The sequence below is a fragment of the Spermophilus citellus genome, assembly GCF_964194105.1.
Source record: "Spermophilus citellus genome assembly, chromosome: 18".
NCBI lineage: Eukaryota > Metazoa > Chordata > Mammalia > Rodentia > Sciuridae > Spermophilus > Spermophilus citellus.
Window position 1 is genome coordinate 68487568 of NC_138200.1, and position 22304 is coordinate 68509871.

The 22304-nt window shown below is 66.6% G+C and overlaps 1 protein-coding gene and 1 long non-coding RNA gene across 8 annotated transcripts in view; one reads left to right on the forward strand and one right to left on the reverse strand.

The window, feature by feature from the left end:
• CBFA2T3 (CBFA2/RUNX1 partner transcriptional co-repressor 3) overlaps window positions 1-22304 on the reverse strand; it is a 65813-nt gene that overhangs the window by 19652 nt on the left and 23857 nt on the right. The window contains exon 1 of one of the 7 annotated variants that reach the window (XM_081273159.1): window positions 13154-13302. The exons of 5 other annotated variants lie outside the window; for them this stretch is intronic. The gene's annotated coding sequence lies outside the window, so the exon portion shown is untranslated. Of the gene's footprint in view, window positions 1-13153; window positions 13303-22304 lie in introns of those variants that run through there. One more of the 7 variants, XM_081273157.1, reaches the window with a different exon arrangement.
• Window positions 6560-15494, forward strand: LOC308637088. The gene is made up of 4 exons (XR_014019550.1): window positions 6560-10748; window positions 12410-12542; window positions 13277-13467; window positions 13563-15494. It is a non-coding gene; the product is annotated as an uncharacterized lncRNA (long non-coding RNA).

Below are 22304 nucleotides of genomic sequence, written 5' to 3' on the forward strand. Positions count from 1 at the left end.
GGCCTCCCTCCTGCGGGGAGGCTCCCCTCCCCCGCGCCCGCCTGTCCCAGGCTGATGGCCGGGCACACGTGTGGCCGCAGCTGTGGGGACCCATCAACACCATCCTGGCTGCAGGGCTGGCAGCCAGTCCCTGGTGACAACCAAAGAAGGCAAACGTGGCTGGCCGCCGAGAGGACCCAGCCGTCCCCGGCCAGGTTGCCCTCGGCCAGCAGGCGATGGGCAGGGCCTGGGCCAAGCACTTCAAATGCCAGGCTGGCCTGGGCCACAGGCCTGGGCCACTGGGATACCCCGTCTGGAGTTTGCGAAGTCCTTCCTCGGAGGTGGCTACACTTGAGCCTTGAGAACTGAACAGCTCAGAAGCATCCGAGAAACCGAGGCTGGACAGGAAGCAGGGGCCCACTGCTGCCCGCACTGGGGGCTGGACATGGCTACGGGTAACAGCCGTGCTGCCAGCAGACAGACTGCCCAGGAGACCGTGGTGCTGGGCACCACGCCACAGAAAATCGCCACCTAATGTCACTTGATGTCCCGACCGCGCCTGTGTGCCCACAGCGTTCCAGACGCTGAAACTGCCTGTGAGCAGTGGGGGTTAAGGTCACCCTTTGGGCAGAAGAGGAGGGCAGCAGGGTGGCTGCCCCGGCCTTCCCTCCACCTTGTTCTCATGAAGACCCTCCGAGGTGGTCACGAAAGCCCGTTTCACAGGGAGGGCCAGGCTCAGAGACGTGTAGTGCCCTGCCCCAGGTCACACAGAGACAGACGGGTGTGGGGAGTTCTCCAGGGTTTCACCTGGTTGTCTCCAAAACGCCTCCTCTTTAGGGTTCAAGGGCCTGCAAAGAGGGGGTCCTCTGGCATTTAATCCAGAGGTGGACTTGAGGTGTGGGAGACAGGAGGTCCCCCACCTGCCCGGAGTTGTGGTCATGGGGACAGCTGTGTACAGTGGACGGGACTCGAGTCTGACGTCCCTGCTCTGTGGCCTGCCCCCAGCAGCTGCCCGGTCCGTGGTGGGTGACGGACCTCTCTGCAGGCATCTGGGGAGCAGAGGCAGTGAGGGTGGCACCCAGTGGCACTGGGCAGTAGATCGCGAGCCCCTGTGTCCCTGCTCTGGGGCTATCCCAGCACAGACCCTCACCCCTTCCAGCCCAGCTGGATGGCGTGTGGAGGAGGGAAGGGCTGGGCTGAGCGGCAGCTGCAGGGAGCTCGCGGTCCCTCCTGCTCAGGCCCAGCCAGCCTCCAGCGCAGGGGGCTTCGCCTGCCCACCAGGAGCCTCCTGGGGCTGAGCTCAGACTCCGCTCCCTGGAGAGGCTGCCCCCAGCTCCCCGGCCCTCCTGGTCATTCTGGTGGAACGGGGCCCACGCAGGGCCATCTCACACAGCACACTCTTGCTTGGGGCCTCCCCGGCAGCGGCCCTGGACGGAGGGCTCAGGACGGAGCTCCCCCTGGCAGCCCCAGGAGGGCCTCTGGAGACAAGTGTTTCCCTGGGGATCCCCAGCCTCAGGTCTGGGGGGACAGAGGGGTGTAGGTGGGACAGAGCGGTGGTCAGGGGCTGGGCTGAGAGCTAGCCTCGGGTCAGGATCCCTGGACACTGGTTCTGGGCAGGCTGGCGGTCCCATGGGCCTCTCGGAGCCCCCTTCCTTGCCTCACGGTGGTGGGGGTGGGCCAAGGAGATGGAGACAGACCCCTGTCCACCAGGGGCATGGCCCCCACAGCAATCCCTGGCTTGCTTGGTGGCTGTTAGGTCCCCAGCCCTGCACCCCGGCTGCGGAGCCCCTGGCAGAGGCCTGGGCTGAGGCCTGTCCTTCCCGTGCCGGGTTCCTGCCCTGCTCACTGAACCTGTGTCCCTCCCAGGGCTGCTTCTGCCCCCGAGACCCACAGTGGGCTCAGATGACCTTGCAGCCTGACGGTAGCCAGCGTGCAGCCTCTGTCCACTTCTGAGCAGGGACACTAGCCCGAGGCTCCACTGCAGGTGCCAGGGGCAGGAAGCCCGCAGCTTCCCACCAGGGTGCCCAGGAGCATAGCCCAACAAGGTCCAGGCGCCTGGAGTCGCTGACCTTCTCCCCGAGAGCCCCTCCATGTGTACCCCGAGTCCTCAGCTGGGCAGGGCCTGGGTCTCCGGCCCTCAACCCTCCCCAAGGGCACTGTCACGGCCCGTGCCACAGGGGGAACCCACCGAGGCCCAGAAACGACTTCCCAGAGCCAGCCAGCCTGCGAGGGGCTGAGTTGAGCTGGACCCCGTCCACAATCCTCTGCCCCCACCTGATCTGGGCTTGGGAGGCCGGCTCCAGGGTGAGGCTGTGGAGGTCTGAGGCTGAGGCAGCTGGCGGTGGCCGCTAGGTTAACTTTTCTCATGAGGTCGGCACATCATGGCAAAACTAACAGCCACACAGCGCTGACCACAGGCTCGATGGCTGTCCCACGGGTCTCGCTGAGGTTCCCAGCCATGGCAGAGGGCAGGACTCGAACCCAAGTGCAGCCCTGGCCTGAGCCACTGTGGCCCCTCCAGCAGAAGCAGCAGGGCCGCCCGTGCAGTGCAGCCAGGTGAAGCCAAGGGGACCGGGCAGGGGACAGCTGAGTCCTGACAGCAACCCCGTCCCCACGCCTGTGACACTAGCCTGGTCCTGCTCCTCCTGCCCTTCCAGACAGCTCAGGTCCCGACCCTCCCGGTCAGAATAGCACTGGCTCCTCCTACTGTTGGAGGGGCAGGTGGAGGAGGCTCTGGGGCGCCTGGGCTGGCCCTGGGTCCTGGCTCCGAGGCAGGCGGGTGGGAGGCAGGGCCCGTGGCCCCAGGAGCCCAGCACACGGTGCCTGCCTGCGCAGGAGGAAGGTTTCCCGGGCCAGGCTGCCCTCCTGGAGTTGCCCGCAGCCCTCGGAGGTAGAAATGGCCCCACCCCATCTTACGGGTGGGGACACCAAGGCCCAGAGCTGCTGTGACCTGCCCAGCTAGTGAGAAGGGAGAGCCCCATCCTGGTCCTGGCTGCCCAGCTCGGCCGCCTCTTCTTGCCAGTCCCAGAGGTCAACTGCAAATAGCCCTTACCTGGGAGTCAGAGGGGTGGGCGCTGCCCTCCCCCCTCCCCCCTCCCCCATGCGTCTCTGGCTCTCCCCAGCACCGGGTGCTCCTCCCAGTGTGGACGGGCATCTAGCCACCCCACCAGGGACTGTCACCCCACCCTAGACCCCAGGAGCTCTCACGGGACTGGGCAGAGACTTAGGGAGCAACCAAGTGGGGGTCCCCAATGCCATGACCACCCCAAAGGCCGCCCCAGGCGCACAGGAGCCACCAAGACGTCCCAGGGACGAGGGCGGTTGGCGGTTGCCGGGCGCGCTCCTCCCCCTCCTGCCCCAGCTACAGGCTCCCCGCGTTCCCACCCTGCAGAAAATTCCCAGGGCCCGAGGCCACTCCCAGGGCCCACGAGGGACGCTGCATCTCCCAGACGGCTGTTCCGGTCCCCAGTGTAGGTCACCGAGCAGCCAGAGGAAGGGCTCCCTTGGCCAGGCAGCGCCTGTGGGAAAGAGCGTGGAATGCGCTGGAACAAGCCACTCCATCCATCACTGTCCCCGTCGGCGCAGTTCCCAGCCCGCCCTGCCCAGCCGGGAACTGGCCACAGCCCAGTACTCCTGGCCTGGGGTTCCAGAACCCTCCAGGGAGGGGCCTCTGGTTTCTGTTGGACTGGCCCTGCAGACCTGCCGTGGCCTCTGCGGGTCACGAGCTGGGAGGCTCCCCGGGGCCCTGACTGCTGCCTGTGATAGACCCTCACGAGGGCCTCGGAGCAGGAAGGACCAGCAACGATGGGTGTCAGCGTGGCCAGAGTCCCCACCTCGCACGTCCGCCCCGAGCTCTCTGCACATCGCTGCGTTTCAACCCCACCCTGGGCAGGTGAGGAAGCCAAGGCCCGGCGGGTAGGGGCCCCGGCCTCAGGCCCACTGGCCTGGGTCTGGAGTCCACTCTGTGGGTCCTGATGTGCTCCACGGCCCCACCCAGGTTTTCCTGGCTGACCACAGGCCCCTGGAGATCTGCACGACCCCCAGGCCCAGGCGTCTCACCCTGCCAGTGCACCGACCCTGCCCCATCCTGGGATGGTCAGTGCCCAGCTGCTGAAGCCCCGAGTGGGCAGCCTCAGCATCCCCTCTGTGAGCATGAAATGCACCCGGCACTGTTCCCGGAGGTGACCTGGCGCAGGGCCGACAGACACGGGCCTCTCAGGGGTGTTTTCTCTCAGCGTCACGCAGATGAGCCAGCAGCAGAGAGGCCAAGGTCCCCCGCTGCCTCCTCGCCCCTGGGAACTGTCCCCACAGCCCAGGGCACCCGAGGGCACTGCACAGCCCTTGAGGCCTTGGCTGGGCCACAGGCCAAGGCTCTGGAGCCCTGCCAGGGGCCCACGTCAACCCCATGCCTGGCCATCTTAGGAGCCAGAGGGTGGGCCACCCCCACAGGACGACCCCAGCCAGGATGTGCCATGTGGCCGGCACTCCCTCTGCCCTGGCCTCTGTGCCCCTCCTGCCCTGGCCCTCTGCAGCAGGGCAGGGCTGCCCAGGCCCCATGGCTGCCCTCCTGCAGAGCCTGCCGCCCCCTCGGCCAGCCCCCAGAACCGCCTCGGGCTTGACCCCTTCAGGACAGCCCTGTCTGTTCGCCTTGGCTGCATCACCCACAGCGACTCCAGGTACACAGTTGGTGCTCAGCAAATGCTTGTTGAGGGACAACCACAAGAACCCAGGGAGCCTTGACAAGGGGACAGTCCCCGCCTCCCCAGCTCTGGGCATCTGCCAGCGTCTCCATGGTCTTGAGGGACCAGCACGGGTGGGAGCTGCCTGGGGTCAGGTAACCCAGCTCAGCACCTGGGCCCCCTGAGGCGGGCCCTGCAGAGGGCCTGGACCCTCTGGCCACTCACGCAGAAAAGGGACACCAGGAGCCTATGCCAGGTTCTCAGGACCTGAGCCCACCACGTGGTTGTCCACGCTCACCCAACCCCAGGCAGGTTGGCCGCACCCCTCAGGCAAGGACCCGGAGGCCCAGGGGGAGCAGCCTGCCCTGTCGCAGAGAACAAGGTGGTGCTGGCCTCCTCGGAGGACCTGCAGGACCCGGAGCCCACTGAGGCTCCTCACCTCCCAGCTGGGTCCAGACTCCACTGGGCATCCCTGGAGCACCCCGCGTCCCTCCAAGCTGCCTGCACAGCCCCGCGAGTCCTTGGGAGCCCCAGAGGCTCGCAACAGCTGGGTGTCACCACCCTGGTGGGAAAATGGGGAGACCCGGGACGAGGAGGTCGGGTGGCCCGTCAGAGACCAGAGCTCGGCAGGCCGCCCCGCTCCCCGCTCCGATGCCTGACCCAATGCTGCACTGTCCCTGCCCACCCCTTCCTCCACCTCCACAGAAGGCAGCTCCCCACCCTTCAGACCCAACACTCCCACACTGGGCCCCACAGAGGGGCCACGCTCCAGGGTGTCCTGCAGAACCACCCGGCAATGTCTCAGGACAGCGCCCAGCGTGGTGCCCACTGGCTTTGCAGAATGGACACTGTCCTGGCCCCCATGGTCCTAGGCAGGCCCGGGAGCCATGAGCTGTGGGTGGCCATGAGCAGTGTGGGAAGTCCTTACACCAGGGGCTCCGTGGTGACGCCCCTGTGGGGACAAGAAGGCTTCCTCTGAGGCCATTGACAAGCAGCGGGTGTGGCCTTGACACAGGTGAGGCGGGCACACGCCAGCCATGGCAGGGCTGCCCCGAGTGGCCAGAGCCGGGAGTCGCAGCAGAGGCCTAGGTGTGTCCCTGCCTACCAGGCCCTCCTTCCCCTCCGCTGCAGGGACTGGCCTCTGGGTTCCCTGAGGTCTAGAGTCCCTGGGGTGTCACGTAGCCAGGCTCTCTCCGCCAGGCCACTCGGGGCACTGACTCTCCGGGAGCAGCCCCTGAGAATGTGTGGCACCCACAGGGAGGGGAAGGGTCTGCACCCACGGGGAGGGGAAGGGTCTGCACCCACGGGGAGGGGAAGGGTCTGCACCCACGGGGAGGGGAAGGGTCTGCACCCACGGGGAGGGGAAGGGTCTGCACCCACGGGGAGGGGAAGGGTCTGCACCCACGGGGAGGGGAAGGGTCTGCACCCACGGGGAGGGGAAGGGTCGGCACCCACGGGGAGGGGAAGGGTCTGCACCCACGGGGAGGGGAAGGGTCGGCACCCACGGGGAGGGGAAGGGTCGGCACCCACGGGGAGGGGAAGGGTCTGCACCCACGGGGAGGGGAAGGGTCTGCACCCACGGGGAGGGGAAGGGTCTGCACCCACGGGGAGGGGAAGGGTCTGCACCCACGGGGAGGGGAAGGGTCTGCACCCACGGGGAGGGGAAGGGTCTGCACCCACGGGGAGGGGAAGGGTCTGCACCCACGGGGAGGGGAAGAGGCGGCACCCACGGGGAGGGGAAGGGTCTGCACCCACGGGGAGGGGAAGGGTCTGCACCCACGGGGAGGGGAAGGGTCTGCACCCACGGGGAGGGGAAGGGTCTGCACCCACGGGGAGGGGAAGGGGCGGCACCGACGGGGAGGGGAAGGGGCGGCACCCACGGGGAGGGGAAGGGTCTGCACCCACGGGGAGGGGAAGGGGCGGCACCCACGGGGAGGGGAAGGGGCGGCACCCACGGGGAGGGGAAGGGGCGGCACCCACGGGGAGGGGAAGGGGCGGCACCCACGGGGAGGGGAAGGGGCCTCTTCTCCGGGCTTGACGTGGGGCCTGGGCTCCTTGGTGGAGGGGCAGTGAGGGCCCTTGGGGTTCCTCTCGCTAACGCAGGGCACTGAGCTGACCGCGGGCTGAGCTCTCCCAGCCCTCCTCCAAAGCCCTGGGAGGGGGCTGGCCCGAGCACAGGCCTGGCGGGCGGGTGGGCGCAGCCCTGGGAGTCCCAGGCTGAGGGGCAGCTCCCACATCTGGCTTCCATTAAGGTCCCGCCGCCCCATGAATAAGGAATCAAAACCAAGGGATTAGTATTTTCTCTCCATTGGTCAGCAGGCCGCTGCCCCCGCGGGCACTCAGGGCCAAGTCCGGATTCCTCCCGTCGGCCCTTCCCCGTCCTCAGAGGCCTGACCCAGGACAGACCATTCCTCTGGTCATTAACTCGCTGCCTGCCACCGAGCCTGCCCCACTGTCCAGCGCTGGCCACTCAGGACCTGGGGACCCCACGGCACCCACCTGGGCGATGATGAAGGCCACAGATGGCCATGGCAAGAGCGCTGGCTCCCACATGGGCAGAGAAGGGGACTGCCCCATGTCCGCGGGCCTCCCACTACCCACCGGCAAAATGAGGTCCTTCCTGGGGGTGAGCTGGGACAGAGAACACGGGGCGTCCGCGAGCTCAGGACCCTCCACGGCCCTGCGCGGGAGCTGGGGAGCCACCCCTCTCAGGCGCCCTCCGACAGCACTGGGGAGGGGAGTCCGCGCCTTTCCAGGGCCTGCCCGGCCGCGGTCTCAGCAGCACCATAGTCGGGCTGAGTCCAGCCCTGTGGAGGTGGCACGGGCAGCCACTCTGGAGACCTGCATGTGGCGCGGGCTCTGCACGAGACCCTCTTCAGCGTGCCTCGCGGTGGGGCCTGGCGGGCTGTCCTTGCCCAGGGTGTTAAGGGCCTGAGCAGCGGCCAGGACCCCCACCTTGCCTACGCCCCTTGGCCAAGCCGCGAGGTGTGGAGCCCAGTGTGCAGACAGGGATCTGAGGCTCGGAGCTGCAATGCCACTTGGCTGGGCAATCGATCGACCCACCACAGGCCCCACGTGTGGCCAGCTCCGGGGTGGACCTGCCCAGCTGGTCACAGGCAGCCTTGCCCCTCAGGTGGGTGTGCTCAGAGCCTGGCCAGGGAGAGCCCAGGGCCACAGCCTGGAGGTGACACCACATTGGTGCCGGCTGGCAGTGGCCTGTCAGCCCACTGCAGTGAGCCACCTCCACACAGGCAGGTGCCAGGAGGCCCTCAGGAGTGGAGGCAGCAGGTCAGCCTTTGAGCAGAGGCCGTCCGAGCATGATGTGCTGCAAACTTGTGCCCAAAGCAAATGCATCACACTCCCCGCCCAGACCAGGGCCCTGTGGAAGGGGAGGGCACCGCCTCCACCCTCGGCTGCCCCCAGCTGGCTCCCAGGCCCAGGGAGAGGCCCTGTCCAGGCAGACCTGGCCTCTGCTCCCTTCCACGCACCATGCCCATCCATGTCTGGGTGTCTGGAGCTCAAGCTGCATCTGAACTCTTGCTCCCTATGATGAACCTGGGTTCACCAAGGAAGAGGGGACCAACTATACACTTGTAAAAGAGCCTGGTGGGTGACAGAGGGACCCAGGGCCTCCCTCCATGCCTCTGGCTCCATCTTGGCCAGCTGCACTGGCCACCCTCCAGTCCTACCACCCAGCACCGTTATGCCTGCCCCAGGGCCTTTGCATCTGCAAGGCCGGGTCCTTGAAAGGTGGGAACCTTTCAGGGTTGGCTCCCAGGTCTCTCCTCAGAGAGGCCTTCCCCAACCACCTCACTCAAACCACTGCTCCCTCCACACCACCCATCCAGTACCAAGTCACATTGCAGGGGGCCTTGTGTTTACCACCTGCTTCCTAGAGCGGTGTCCAGAGCAGGGCCTGGCTCTGGGTGCTCAGAGAAGGCTGCTGTGTGGCCTCCTGGGCTCCTCCCTGAGCCAGCTGGCCTGGGAATCGCCCCTCTGCTGTGGGAGGCCGGGAACAGATGCCCCTGCAGGTGTCTGCAGGCTCAGGAGTGAGCCCGTGGCCAGGCTGGACCCCTGCTGGCTCCGGCTGCTTCAGACCCTCCCGCATGAGGGGACATGGCCGCCAGGTGCCCACTGAAGCTCTCCCCCCACAGGCAGCTTCCCTGCCCTGGACCTGAGCTGGCCCCAGGCCTGCTTTGGCTGACAGCCAGCAGGACCGGACAAGGGCTGGCCAGGCCCCGGCCCCAGCTGCTCCCTGGTGGAGCCTTGGTGAGGGCGCAGGCCAGCCTGCGGGAGACTGGCGCTCAGCAGAGCCGCTGACCTGACCCACCGCTGACCACAGACTCCAGGGCAAGCCCCACTGAGGCCAAGGGACGGCCACTTAGCCTGCCCCAGCTGCCCACCTGCAGAGCCACCCGCCAGGGAGGGCAGCTGTGCCAGGCATACAGCTTGGGCGTCCAGGGCACGACCGGGGCATTGCCGGAGCTCATGGTGCCTCTGGGACTCCAAATCCCGAGCCAGGCGGAAGGGAGGCCAACAGTGGGGACTGACAGAGGGCAGAGGGCAGGCTGGGCGCCAGAGCAGAGGGTCTGTGGCACCTGGCTGCAGAGGCCGAGGCCAGCGCCACCCCAGTTCCCTGCCCCTGCTCCTCTGTGGTGGCGTCTCAGCTTCGGCCAAGGGCTCCCACCCCGCGGATCGCTAAGGATGGACCTTGGTGCCCCGACACCCACCTGGGCGGACGTTCAGCACAGTACTGTGGAGGGTGACCATGGCATGGGCAGGTGGACACAAAGGCCGGCCAGTTAAACTGCACCCAGGACCCTGAAACTCAGGCTGTAGGCAGGCTGACATGGGGACAGGGCCAGGGGGGACAAGGCTGGCCAGCATCTGCCAACAGCAGCAGCCCAGGGCCAGAGCAGGGGCCTACGCCTGTTAAGCACCCATAACCTGCCCGGTGCTGCTCATGTGGAAGGGCACAGGTGTGTGGCCACCCTGTGCCCCAGGCCCTCAGTCTCCTGAGGCAGAAGGAATGTGGATCCACCTGCCTGGGCGACTTGGCGAGGCCCAGCCTCAAAGAGACGAAGGTTAAGGGACGCGTGAACCGCGGTACACGAGAGTGGACTCAGGGCTTTGGGGAAGGGCAGAGGCACCGCGTGACACTCAGACATGCAGACCCCAGACCACAGCCAAGCCCTCCGTGCAGCTCACAAAGCCTGTCCTGTGGCACGGGTCGGGATGCGGGCTCCTCGCCGGGGGAGTCGCCAGGAAGGGCCCAGGGGCTCGGACATTGGGAGACGCTGCGCTAGCCGAGGTCCAGTGCACACTGGGTGAGCATCAGCCTGGGCACTCTTCTCTGTGGGCTGTACGTCCCACGCGCCTTTCCTGGGAACTGACCACCAGAGTGTATCTACTGATGTGGAAAGTGGCCCTCGGGGAAAGGTCCCAACCGGTGGCAGTGGGCCACCCCCTCATGGACACAATCACAGCTCTGGCTTCAGGTGGGCGTGGGCGGGGCGACCCCATCCTGGCCCACGGCGTCACTGAAGGGACCTGGGCCTGAGCTTTGGTTTGGCTACAGACCCCAAAGTGCCACCAACCAAAAGTGCCTGGTCCCTGTCCCATGCCCCTTGGCAGTGCCCAGAGCATAGCCTTCCAGGCATGCTGGGCCGAGCAGAGTTAAAAGGCGGGGAGGGTGGACGCTCAGAGTGGCTGGAATTAAAATCTTCCAGGCGCTCCAAAGGGCCGCAAATGGGATCCAGATGTCCAGGCCTGCTCACCCTGCGGCTGGCGCTCAGAGGAAGCACATTCCTCGCCCAGCTGCTGGGGCCGAGTGCCAGCTACTCCCTGAGAGCCCTGGGGAGGCAGCTCCGCCATCTGGGCCGCCCGCTGCCAGGGGCGGCTGCCAGGTTGTGGCGGGGACTGAGGAAGGGCCTCGGCACACAGCACTGTCCCCGGCACTCTGGGATCGGAGGTGTATCTGGTCCTTCCCACCCTGGGCACTCATGCCACCAGGAAGTCACCATCTGCAGTCGGCATGGCAGGGCTCAGTGAACAGCCACGAGAGCAAACATGGGCAAGGTGCCCGGGCAGGTGAGCAGCCAGCATGTGGGTGGTGGGTGGGTGGTGGACGGGTGGGTGCAAGCTGAGTGGGTGGACGGGTGGGTGCAGGGATAGGTGGGTGGGTGGATAGGTGGGGAGGTGGATGGCTAGTGGGTGACTGAGTGGATGGATGGGTGGAGGGTGGATGGGCAGGTGGGCAGGTGGCTGGGTGAGTGGGGGAGCCCGGGTGGATGGCTACCCCTTGCTCCTGGTTCCATAGTGAGTCCTTCACTAGTCTAACCTCAGGAAGGCTGGAGCTGCCCCTCTGGGAGACAAAGGTCTGTGGAGTCGGGCACACAGGGTCCGTGGGTGGAGGGATGGGTGGACAGGCAGAGGAAGGGGCTGGCCATAGATGGGAGGACATGCCTAGGAGGTCAGGTGGTCAGTCCTCTGACGAGGCCCTCCTCCCTCGGGGCCATTCCCACACTGACCCCAACCTCTCAGGCGGTGGGAGTGTCTTGAAGGCTCCTCTCCGGTCAGTTCAGCCCAGGTGGTCACCTTCTGTACACTGCGGCCCAAGCAGGAGCCCACCCTGGACCTCATGGGCGGGTGAGGCGCAGACACAGGCTGCAGAGTTGCCCGGCTGTGGGTCAGGAAGGCCCAGTCCAGGCCTCGGCTCCACCTCTTGGTGGTGTCTGGCAGGACTCACTTGCGTCCCCTGGACAGTGGTTGTGGGGTTAAGGGGGTCCCTGCCTAGGGACTGCCTTGCACCTGCTCCACCTGCAGACTGCCCGGGTCAGGTGGGGGACCAGGTGGGCACCTCTCTGGCTATGGGGCTGGTCGGTGTGGCCCTCTGGATGAGGCGTGAAGGGCAGAGAGTCCAGCAGGGCCAGGGGTGTGTGAGCCTTGTGCCAAGCAGGAGTGTCCTCTCATGTGGTGAGGCCTGGGGACATGGCCCTGCTGCTTACAAGATGACCTGGCGGGGTGAGGGGGGCAGCCCAGAGCCGGGAGGCCAGACCCCTCAGCGCCCAGGAACGAGCTCGCCAGCCCACCTCCGGGGGACAGCGGGAGGTCCTCCGACGCTGGGAAACCAGGCCAGCAGCAGCACAGGGCTCCCTCCGCAGGGGGCCGGCGAGGGTGTCCCTAGTTTAAAGATGTGCCACCCGGGCTGTGCCGACGCCCAGGGCCCGGCTGCTCCCTGGGACACTCCAGGCCACACCACAGCCCCGCGGGGAGACGTGCCGTGCCCAGGAGACACGTGTGGACAGGTTTGGGATCTGGTGCCAGGAGCCTGAGACTTGGCTGTCCTCGGCTTTGGTGGGGACACAACCCACCTGGGCCCAGATGCTGCCCCAGCAGGGTCCCAGCAGAGCCTGCCCCTGGAGAGGGCTGGGCAGGCCTTGCCTCCGGACTCCCACCTGTGTCCCCTCCTCTGCGGCACGAGGACATCCTGTGGGCTGGCATGACCCTTGTCACATGGCCTTGGTGCCCACCGCAGGGGCCCCGTGGACTCACGAGCCTGGGAGGGCCGGCCTGTGGCTTTCTGTCTTGCCTCACCCAAGCAAGAACGCCAGGCGTCCCTTCTAAGGGCACCCAGCTGGCCCCTGACCACAGCCGACCTCACACCAGGCCCTAGTGCCTGAGCGGCCTGGGGCCCACTCTTCCCAGGCCCATTCCTGCTGGTTCCAGAACATTCCATCTCCTTGCTCTAGGAACACTTCTGAAGGTCCCACAGACCCCAACTGGGGGTCAGCAGAGGGCAGACTCCCCACTGGGGTGCTGCCGGGAGCCTCAGGTGCACGCAGTCCACCCAGGTGAGCCTGTCACCTGTCACCTGCTTCACAGGTAAGGAAGCTCAGACTGGGCAGTAAGCCGTGGGCTCCCTGGCAGCCTGGCCCAGGCGAAGCTTGCTCCCCCAACACTCCAGAGCCAAAGGTGCGGAGCCCTGACCTGAAGTCACCTCTGCCGGCAGCTGCTGTGCACCCCACAGGTGTGGTCCTGGCCCTGGGCTCCCAGCAAGGACACCTGGGTCCCTAGCTAGCACGGGCCTCTCCGATGCAGACCCAGCCCGCACTGCAGCCCCTACATGGGACTCCTGCAGTTGGAGACGGACAGGGTGCCACACAGCAGGGCCCATGTCGGTGCCCAGGCGCAGGCGGCTCCAGTCCTGCTCCCTGGGGGGCTGCGCCCCCAGCACCCAGCCTCCTGCCTCCGCAAAGCCTCTAGTGCCCTTGCAGGGTGCAGAGGTCCAGGCCTGCACTGTGCAGCACTGGGCAGACCCACGGCCACCAAGCCCTGGAAAGGTGGCCACACAGGGAAGACACAGTGGTAGTACAGGCACAGCACCCCGTGCCCCCGCCAGCAGCACGGTCACCGTCCCTCGGTCGCGATCACCCGAATGCCGGCCCTGAATGCAGGCAGAGGGAAGCCTTGGCGCCCTCACGGGAGGCACCCACCTCTAGCCTGGCCGTCCAGCCCTTCGCCGGGGCCAGCTGGGCCTGGGGAGGGGTCCCCGTGGGCAGGCTAGGGCTGCCCGTGTCCCCCGCCCAGGAACACCACATCCTTTCTCTGAATTTAAGGAAGCAGCTCCCTGGAAGCTCACGCAGCGGCAGATGTTTCCTCCTGGGGCTCCCTGCCCCGACTGCGGCCAGGCTGGGCTCCAGGGCCCGTGGAGGTCAGGGTGCGGGCCAGCCTCGCCCCTCCCTGGGCCAGGAGGAAAAGGCTCGACAGCGTGTTCCACAGACGCCTCTGCCATTGTTTATGTAAACAGGTAAATTGTTTCCTGCCTCGATTAAAAACATCTGCTACGTAAATGAACACCAATTAACTCATCCTGTTTTTAATTACTCTGTTAATTACATGCAGGCAGCAGGAAGGGTGGCACCGGAGCCTGAGCCCTCCCCTGCCTGGCAGGCATCCGCAGCGTCTGGCTGGTGACTGGCTGGTGACGCCAGATCGGGGTGGCAGGGTGGTGGTGGCACCCTGCCAGCGGGATTTCCTGGTCAGGCTGCCAAGTGGGGACCTCTTCCGGGATCTCCCTGGGTGGGGGTCTGGCCCACAGCCCCTCCTGTCCCAGGCTGCCTGTAGGTCCTGCTGCTGCTAGGGGTCAAGGCCCAGGGACAGAGGCCTGTGTCTGCCTCTGTCTCACTGGAGGCGGGAGGCAGCCTGGCCTGGGGCAGGGAGGTGGTGGGATCAGGCCCACCCTCAGCAGGTGCCGAGGCACAACCTGTCAGCTGTCCGGAGCACACAGAGGAGCGGGTGCTGGCGTCTGGGGAGTCCCACCAGTGTGAGCACACTCCTGAAGCCCCCAGGACCCGGCCCACTGCTCCAGACCCACCGGTGGGTTCTTCCTCCCCTTCTGGAAACACGGCCACCCGCCATCCCACTCCCGGCAGGTAAATAACGAGGACCGAGGCACCGTGCCCCTTCGCCTGGTCTCCAAGGTGCGCCCTCACTCCCATCTCCTGGGTCAAAGCCAGCTCAGGAGGGTGGTGGCCGTCCAAGGCTTGAGACAGGTCAGAGCAGGACTCGAACCCATGTTCCTTTGGCCCAGTCTCTGTCTATGTAGCTAACCAATAGCTTATTTAATCCACCCAGCAGCCTGCGAGTCGCCCTGGTGTATGTGAGAGGTTAAAAACTCCTGTTGTGTCGAGACGGGGCACTGAGGCCCAGAGAGGGTGAGAGGGCCTACAGCGCACAGGGCAGGGGGACGAAGCTGGGACTCTGACCCAGACTTTGTGCGCACACTGGCCTCCCAGCCCTGGCTTACACAGCTGCCCGGCTCCATGGGGCCCCAGTGCCATGGCTCCCAACTGACAGGTGTGGAGGGAGAGGGCCGGGGCTGGGTGACACCTTTCAGCCCACACAGCAGGCGGGGTGGGGAGAGCGTGGCCTCCAGCCAGGAGGCCCGTCCACTCTCTGCTGTGGGTGCCTGTGGCGCTCAGAGGAGATGGGCCTCTCTTCTGCCCACAGGCAGGAGGACTCGGGCTTCCTGTAGCCTCTGCCCCAGGCTGAGCTCCAGCCTGTGGCCTGGGGGTGGCCTGAGGCCAGCTTGCTGTCGGACGACCCGAAGTTCGAGCCTGGACCTTCCGCAACCTGCACCGTGGCCACTGTGAGGGTCTGGGCCTTTTCACCAGTTTGAGTAATAAAACGTGCCTCTGCCACCCGGGTAGAGGCCAGCCTGTCCCCGCTCCCGACGCGTCCCAGGCAGAGGAGGCCACTCTGGACCTGGCTGGGCACCGCACCTTCTGCTGGGAGGCCTGGGTGCTGGCCTGTCGGGGCGGGGAGGGCCCTGGTAGTGGCCTGGGCTCCTGGGGCCACCCAGTCCCGTCCTTCAGGCCTAACACACGGTGGGGGGTGCCTGCTGGGGGTGGCCCAGTGACCTCCAGGCAGGCTCTGGCCTTGCTTCCCACCTGGGCACAGGCCCGGGCCCAGCTGTGTCGCCTCCTGGGGTCAGGGCTTGCTGTGAGGACCGGGGACAGTGCACAGTGCCCAGGACATGCCCAGCCCTGGTGAGTGGCACAGGCTGGGCCCACTGGGCCAGACAACCTGCTGCACAACTCTGCGGTGGGTGGCAGGCCTCCTGCTCACAGGGAGGTCCCTGTGGGCCCTGGCCTTGTCCTCCTGGAGCCGGCAGGTGGCCTCAGACAACAGACTCCCTGGGAACAGAGGAGCGGGCCCAGGGCCAGGAAGGCTCAGCGGAGGTTCCCAGGGCAGGGCAGGGCGACCTCAGAGAGGGTCCAGGTGGGGGGAGGCCAGTCAGTGTGGACAGGCCCCCAGGGCCAGGGTGGGGGTGGGGCAGGCCTGCTGGGCTCTGTTTGACAGCGGCCCTTGAGATGCCGGGAGACGGCAACTGGTGTCCCCACAATGTGGCCCTGGGACGAGGCAGAGCCCCCTGCAGGGAGGACAGGACCCTCTCATCAGACCACATCTGATGGCCACACTCAGCCCATGGCCAGGCTGGCTGGACGTGCGGGGGCCCACCTGTGGGTGAACGGCCTGGCCAGCTGACCTGCTGACCTTGGGCTCAACCCGCTCTGTGCAGGAAACACAGGGTCCTCTGGGGCTAGAGTCTTCACCCAACCTGGTGACAGGGAGGGAGGCTCGCAGAGGGACAGTCCTGGAAGAAAATGGGAGCCACGGGTCACGTGCTCACAGTGCCCACCCAGGGTGCGGTGTCCACTGTCTCAGCTCTGCACCAACCCGAGGTGGATGACACAGAGAGGGCAGGGCCTTCCTGGAGTCACACAGCAACGGCCTTTGCCTGTCACTTCCCTGACCCAGGAAGACAGGCCGTGTCCACTGTGGGTGGACAGTCTGTTTCCAGCCCTGCCCCAGCTTCTCCTCTCCCTGTCTCTGCCTTGGGAAGGTGCCAGGCGGGCAGATGGGCCGGGTGCTGGCGCTGGCACTACCGCAGCCGGGGTGGCAGCTGCTCTGGGGGAGACGCGGAGCTGGCTCTGCCGCCTGCCTCCCGAGCGGAACCTTCTGGATGTTTTGACTCATTCCACCCCATGGTCTCCCGGAGCCTACAGATCTGGGGCTGGGCCCTGCCAAGTCAAAACAGCCTGGGGAGTCTTCCCAGGGAGGGAGGCTGCGGCCAGCTCGGGGGCCCAGGAGGCCTCCCCACCCAGCTCCTGGGGGCCACGCCCCGTGCTGAGAGCCGCCAGTCCAGGGGCTCTGCTGGGCTCCCGCCTGCCCCAGGCTGGGCTTCTGCAGGCAGTGCTGACCAGCAGGGCTGGTCTCGCCAGCCTCCCTTCCGCCCACCAGAAGGCAGCTCCCAAGGAGGGGTGGCCCTGCCCACGGGGAGCACTGGCCACGTGCTGGGCCGCACCTTCCCACCTGAGAAGGGGCCTGTGCGGGGGACCGGGCAGCCAAGTCACAGGCCACAGGCTGCCGTGGGGCCTGGGGAGACTCGCAACCCGCCTGGACCTCCCAGGGCGGCTCCCGGGGGTGAGGGGCACCGGCGAATGCCAGCTCAGGCCAGGCAGTCCTCTTCCGGTGCCCAGGGTGACACCCTGCTGCTCACCAAGCTCCTGTGCAAGGACATCGTCCCAACCTGGCCTTGGAAATGTCCGTGCAGACCCTGCCCAGGGCACAGCCTTCAGGATGGAGCAGCCAACCCAGCCCCCTCTTGCTGGCGGCACCAGAGAGCGTGACGGAATCATGACGGGAGTTCTGTCACACGCCGCACTGGGGAGGACCTGTCTGCCGGGGCCTTTCTCAGGAGGGGTGTTGAGCTGGGTCAGCCTGGGCGGCCGTGCCCAGCAGCGGGTCAGCCCGGGCGGCCAGGCCCAGCAGTCACCAGGGTGGGGACTCCTAAGCCTTGGGTTCCTTGTCTGAACGGAGTGACAGCCTTCGGGGCTGGCTTGGTGGATGACCACATCAGTCTCCCAGGGGGCTGTGGGACACCACTCTGGCCCAAGTCCACTGTGGCCCACCCCGCTCCCCCTGCCTCAGGGCCTGGTCACAGGCTGCCAGCCACTGCCCTCCCCCGCAGGCCTCAGCAGTGTCCCTGTGGAGAAGCCAGCCTCAGCCTGACCCACCTGCTGCCCGCCCTCCTTGCCCGCCCGGGCTGAGGACGGTCGGGACAGCAGTGGCAGTTTGAGCTCTGCGGGAGGGATGATGAGTCCACCCGAGACCTCCACGGCTAGGGACCAGGGTCCCCGCGGGTCAGCGTGGAGGTCAGGCCTCTGGTGGCCACCCGCTCACTGAATGGGCCTTTCTGAGCCGTTGTGGGGGCAGATTGGGTTCCACCAGGGGGGTCATGGCAGCTGGAAGCCAGAGGGGTCGACTGAGGGGAGCCAGGTGGCCACCCAAGGTCCTCCCCTGCTGCTCGGGAGGCGGTGGAGGCCAGGGAAGGAGGACAGGGACTGCCACAGCTCACGCCCCACATTGGAACGGCTGCTTTCCCGTTCAGAGCCAAATCAAGGCCATCGTCTGGTTGTGTCCTCAGGGGCCATGGGTTCTGCCCAGGGTCCAATCAGGTGGGAAGGGCAGGGTCCATCTCTTCTTCTCCAGGACCCCCCACCTGGCTTCCCGGTCCTGCATGGGACCAGAGCCAGGGTGACCAGGAGGACAGCAGCCTCAGCCACTGGGGGCCTCTCCGGCAAGGGAAAGCATCTAACGTGTCCTTGCTCCTGTGGGCTGGGCAGCAGCGGGCAACAGGAAGCTGATGTGCAGCAGAACTGTCCCCCGCCTGCCACTTCTTCCTGCCCACGCAGCCCAGGTCCCAGCCCGTCCTGACTCAGGTCAGGGGCTCGGCCCGGGCCACCCGCTCTCAGGCTGCGAGGGACGGCGCCCGTGACTCTGAGTCAGCTTAGGACAGCTGTGGCCACGCGTCAACCTCCACAGACCCCGGGGCCCCCAGGCAGAGGCTTGGCTGCGGCAGTCCCAGCTGCTGGGTGCCCAGCGAGGCCCTGGACAGAGGGCAGGGACGCTGGCCCCTGGGCCTGTTCCCACTCCTGCTGCAGAAGTCCCTGAGCCCAGCAAGGGGGCCACTCGGCAGCACAGAGCAGCTGCTGTGGAGAGCAACACGATGGCAGGTGGACGAGCCGCGCCAAGGGACCTGCCCTGGTGAGGCGACCAAGAGGGAGGAGCCCAGGCCGACAGAGGACACACCGTGGGGTGGGAAGCCGAGCGGGGGCGTCACACGGGCACCGTCAGCAGAGCCGAGGGAGGACGGTGGGAGCCACGCACAGCCTGGGGAGAGACCCGGCGAGCGAGTGGGGGTGGGCGGGGCAGGGTCCTGGGGCCACACCCACTGGCCTTCCAGGGCCCCTCTGGCCCCAGGCAGAAAGGGCCAGGAGCCAGGAAGACCGGGTGGGGGGCCCAGGACTGTGTGCTGCCCAAACAACCCGCTGCAAGCCCCGGCCAGGGTGTCCCAGCCAGCAGGCAGCTGCCCCTCCCCCAGCGGCAGTACTGTCACCCATGAAAAGCGGTGGCCGGGGTTGTCCCGCAGGCCTACCAGAGGACAGGGCGCAGGCAGCCAGGCCTCAGCCCTCCAATTCTTCTTGAAGCCAGTGGACAAGTCAGACCCAGGGACCCAGGGACAGAGGTCCCGGCAGAGGTGGGGACACCCTCTCAGACACTGCAAGACCACAGCCAAGGAGGCAGGAGGACCCTGGCGCCCCTCAGCAGATGCCAGACTGGCTGTGTGGCCTGCGCACAGTGGGACACTGGCGGCCACATGCAGGGCCAGGGCTGACGGCACCGCGTGGGCAGACCCAGAGCACACCGAGGGAGACGGCCGGCTCCCCGGAGCTCAGGCCGACCCACGAGCGCCCGAGCAGGGCTCCACGTCCACCGCCGTCCACGGAGAGGCCGCTTCCAGGGGCTCCCCTCAGCAGGGCCCCTGCAGCCTCGTCCCAGGACCACAGGACACCATGCTGTCCTCGGAAGTTGGCCTCAGAGGAGTCCAGGGGGACATGCTGTCTGCTGGGCACCCAGCATCCGGAGACTCCAGGTCCTGAGGAGCGGATGCCCCGGCGTGGTCACCCTTGGTACCCACCCTGCCCTTGCTGGACACTGCAAGGTCTCCTCTTGCCTGTCTGCCCAGTGACCTTCTCAAGGGGTAGCCTGGCCACTTGGGGCTCCCTGGGACACGCTGGTGCAGGACCAAGGCCAGAGCCTTCCCTGCCCTGCAGCCCCCGGCCTCCTCGCTCCCAGAGGGCCTCCGCTCAGCTCCCCTCTGCTGCCTGCCTTGCTGGGCACCTGACCCTGGCATCTTCAGGGCCAGGGTGGTCACTTCACTTTGTGGTCACTTGGGGGGTCCCTGCTTCCTCCGCCCTGTGCTGCCCAGTGAGCTCAGAAGCCCAGAAGGGAGAAGACCCCCAGCAGGAGGAGCTGCTGCGTCCCCAGGTCACAGTCCCCGTGTCCTGGGTTAGAGAACACACGGCACAGATTGATCCTGCCGGCCCGGGTCCTCGTTCTTATTTCCTGGTTTAGGTAGTGGGGGGAACCAAGGGTGCCTGACTACTGGGCACACCCCGACCCTTCTTACTTTTCAGTCGGGTCTCACTGAGTTGCTTAGGGCCTCGCTAAGTTCCTGAGGTTGGCCTTGACCTTGTGATCCTGCTGCCTCAGCCTCCCAACCTGCTGGGACCCCGGTGGGCACCACCATGCCCGGCCATTTTCTTTTTCAATGTGGCTGCTGGGCCACCAGAATGGTGCAGGTGGCCCTGGCTCCTCAAGGGCAGGGTTGTGTCCCTTAGTCTGTGGGGACAGCTGAGGCCCACGTGAGCAAGTGGCTCGTGGAAGAGGTCACAGCTTGGAACACTGAGTGTCTCGGGTCACATGCAAGCAGCCAAGGAGGCGCCGGCCAGGAGAGGTCAGCACTCGGTAGCCTGACTCTCTCTCGGCACCCAACCTGACCCTGGCGACCCTGGCTCCCAGGAGGGAGAAGCAGACAGGGTCAAGATGCACGGTCAGCAGGGAAACCAGAGGATCTCAGCCCAGATGCCCAGTACTGGGCACTAGGAAAGGACAGGGGAACAGAAGCCAGCTCTGAACCTCGAGGTGTGACAGAGGGCACCCAGGCTCAGAGGGGTCAGGCCATCTCACCAGCCTACGCGTTCCCTGCCTTGGCCTGGGGCGTGAGTGGACGTCTGTGCATGAGTGTCCAGCTGGGCCAAGGTTGTGGTGGAGTGGGGTGGGGTGGAGGGAGGAGGCAGGGTCACAGAATCCCAGGATTGGGGGACCTGGTGTGGCTCTGGAGTCCTAGTGGCCCTCTGCCCCCAGCCTTGGTTCCCTCTGTGCTCAGGGAGTGCAGGGCCCCCAGCCCTGGGCTTGGCTCTGAGCTCACCGTCCCTAGGAGGGAGGAGGACCGGGGTCTGCTGTGCCACAGGACAAGGCCTCTCTGCTCCCTGTTCTGCAAGGAGGTGGCAGGGATGGGCTGAGCACCCAGGGTGGGGGCCGGGAGGGAAGGACGGGGCACAGGCGCCTGATGCCCACACCCACCACGGTGCTGGTGTGCCCAGAGGACGCCGGCCTGCGCCACCCGTGATGTCTCATCGCCACAGGAGAGCCAGTGCCCCTGAGACTGTCTGCACAGAGAGGGGCCTTTCTGAGTGTCCCGGAGCTGTGGGGAGGGGATCCAATCCAGACAGGGCTCAGAGACGGACTCCCCACTTTCTCAGGACAGGGCAGGGACTCCCAGCTGGACCAGGGGCTGTGGCTGCCTCTGGCCTGGTCCTGGGGAGTGTCCCTACCCCACCATCCCACCTGCCAGCTCTCCACCTGTGAGAGGGGACCCAGTGTCCTGTGCCGGCTGGTTTCTCCCTGGGTCACTGGGTGCTACAGGGGTCCTCGGGAGTCCCCCATCGCCAGGCCACTGGGGCACACCAGGGCCTTCCCAACCTGCCCTGGGAGTGTCCGGGGGCATCTCCCAGGGCGGCCTCTCCGTCCCACCCGCTGCCTGCTGTGTGGAGTGTGCTCAAGTAAACAGAAGAGCGCTTGAGCCGGACATCCTCAAACTCCTGCCACGTCCACCAGGTTCCAGCCCTGGGGGCCCCGGGGCACACTCGGGTGCAGGTGGGGGCTGAGCGCCTGAGTGGAGGGGGCCTGGGGCCGGCCTGAGTCTTGGCTGCCGCACCCTCCTCCCATCAGGCCAGCTCCTCTGCTGACCTTCCCAGTGACAGCCGGCTCCTGTGAGATGCCACCAATTACACAAAGCAGAAGTCCGCCTTGGGTTTTATTGCCTCAGGAAACTGCAGCAGGCCCCGCCCAGGTCAGGTCAGGCTGGGGCTCGAGGGCAGGACACCGGGCTTCCACTGTGGGTGTGGCCCCAAGGCCCTTCTTGCCCTTGCTCGCTTGGGAAGGTAGCCAAGGTGGTCAGGGCACATCCCCACGGCTCACCCTCGCCTGCCCTCCCCTGACACCAGCCCCCCAGAGCACCCCCCCGGGGCAGCCTCAGAAGCAGGATCAGTTCTTATTGCCCAGGAGAAGGTCTGAGTTGCTGGCCACAGTCACAGCAGCGTCTGGGGAGACCAAGAGCCAGGTTTGTTTCCGTAGAATAGAACCAGATCCCAGGCCCCTGTGAACTGCCCCAAAGTAGCCCTGGCCCTCCTGCTGGCCCCCACCAATCACAGTTCTTCCCCATCCAGTCCCCTCCCCTCCAGTGGACAGGGTGGTCTCAGCTGAGGATGCACACAAGCTGCCAGGTGCTCTGTGAAGCCCACTGCCCTGCCAGCCCCGTACTGGCCACTGGGTGGAAGCTCCAGGGTGCCCACCTCTGCTGCACCGGACAGCACTGCAGGGGGCTCCCCAATCTCTGCCGCTGAGCTGTGAGCTCTGAGCCTCCTGGGGTAGGAAAGGGGGGTCCACGGAAGCTACCTGCTGGGACGGTGTGAATGGGAAGCAGGGGGGCACGCCTCGCCCAGTGCAGCCCGATGGACCCGCGTCAGCAACAATGTCCGGCCCCTGGCCCAGCAAAAAGGAGGTGTTCAATCAACACCTGACAAGAGAATGAGGGATGGTGGCACACACTCCCAGAGCCTGCTTTGTCCCATCAGCAGCCACAGCAGGGCCACACTGTCACCAGCCTGGAGCTGAGCCCTGGAGGCCCAGAAGCCACATCACCACTTGGACCTGATTCCAACAACAGTGAGCACC